Raw genomic sequence first — 1,259 nt, 5'->3', positions numbered from 1 at the left:
GCCCGGTGAGATGCCCCTGCTGCTGCTGCTACTGAGTACAGGTGTGACGATGCTGCTGCTGCTGCTGCTACAGGGGTGATGCTGCGGCCGCTGAAGCACAGGTGTGACGATGCTGCTGCTGCTGCTGCTGAGTACAGGTGTGACGATGCTGCTGCTGCTACTGAGTACAGGTGTGACGATGCTGCTGCTGCTGCTGCTACAGGGGTGATGCTGCTGCCGCTGAAGCACAGGTGTGGTGACGGCGCGAATGTTGTACAGGTGTGTACAGGTGTGATGATGCGATACAGATGTGATGCTGCTGTTGTACAGATGCTCTTGCTGCCGTTCTAGAGGTGTTTGTGTGTGTGTGTAGGTGTGATGATGATGATGCTGCTACACAGATGTGATCCTGTTCCTTCTGCCCCAGTTGTGTGCCGATGGACTGAGGAACAAGTCTCGGCTTGTTTGACCCGTGCGAGGGGGTGGACTTCCAAACGGTGAACAGTGCAGAGGTCCGACCGTAAAGATTATGATACAAGTCCACTATGCAAGTGTCTTTATATGCGAGCGTGTGTGTGCGAAGTGTGTTTGTACAACCAGAGTGTTCAGAGTAGGTGCTGATTGGCCAAAGCTCACAATTGGCAGGCGTGGATTGGGCAAAGTCAAATGAATGCACAGAACTCAAAGGGTTAAACTCCACCGTGAACCCGCACACACACACACACGGGCATACCACACCTGCCGATCCTGATAGGTAAAATATTAACGTGTGTAAACAAACTGGGGAATTGCCTTTTGCTAATGTCAACCCTGGACGTGGCTAACAACGTTTACAAGGAGAAACAGGCAGTTGACACTGAATATACCCACACACACAAAACAAATATCCAAAGTATAGCCTTCACAGACTTTTGGGGCAAGTGCTGTTAGCCAGTAGCACCTATGATGAAGGCCGACACGACATACGAGGGGGTGGGTGGCCAGCACCACTCCCGGCCGCATTAGTTTCCATAGTAGCGATGCTTACACACCACAACAGGTGCTAATTTATGGCTGAGTCGACCTAGGGGGCCCAGGACCGGTTCAGATAATCGTTACTGGTGTGGGTGGCCGTGAGCGAGAATCGAACTCGGGTCGCTGGGTTCGTAGCGCAGCGCGCTAACCGCTACACCACCGCTCCCCATATACTGTACACATAGACATCACATACACATAGCCATAACATACGCATAGACACATATACACAGATACAGGAACGTTTATTGGTTATACACTTGAAA

The sequence above is a fragment of the Lampetra fluviatilis genome, chromosome 31, assembly GCF_964198595.1.
Source record: "Lampetra fluviatilis chromosome 31, kcLamFluv1.1, whole genome shotgun sequence".
Classification (NCBI taxonomy): Eukaryota; Metazoa; Chordata; class Hyperoartia; order Petromyzontiformes; family Petromyzontidae; genus Lampetra; species Lampetra fluviatilis.
This window is presented reverse-complemented; position numbering follows the sequence as displayed.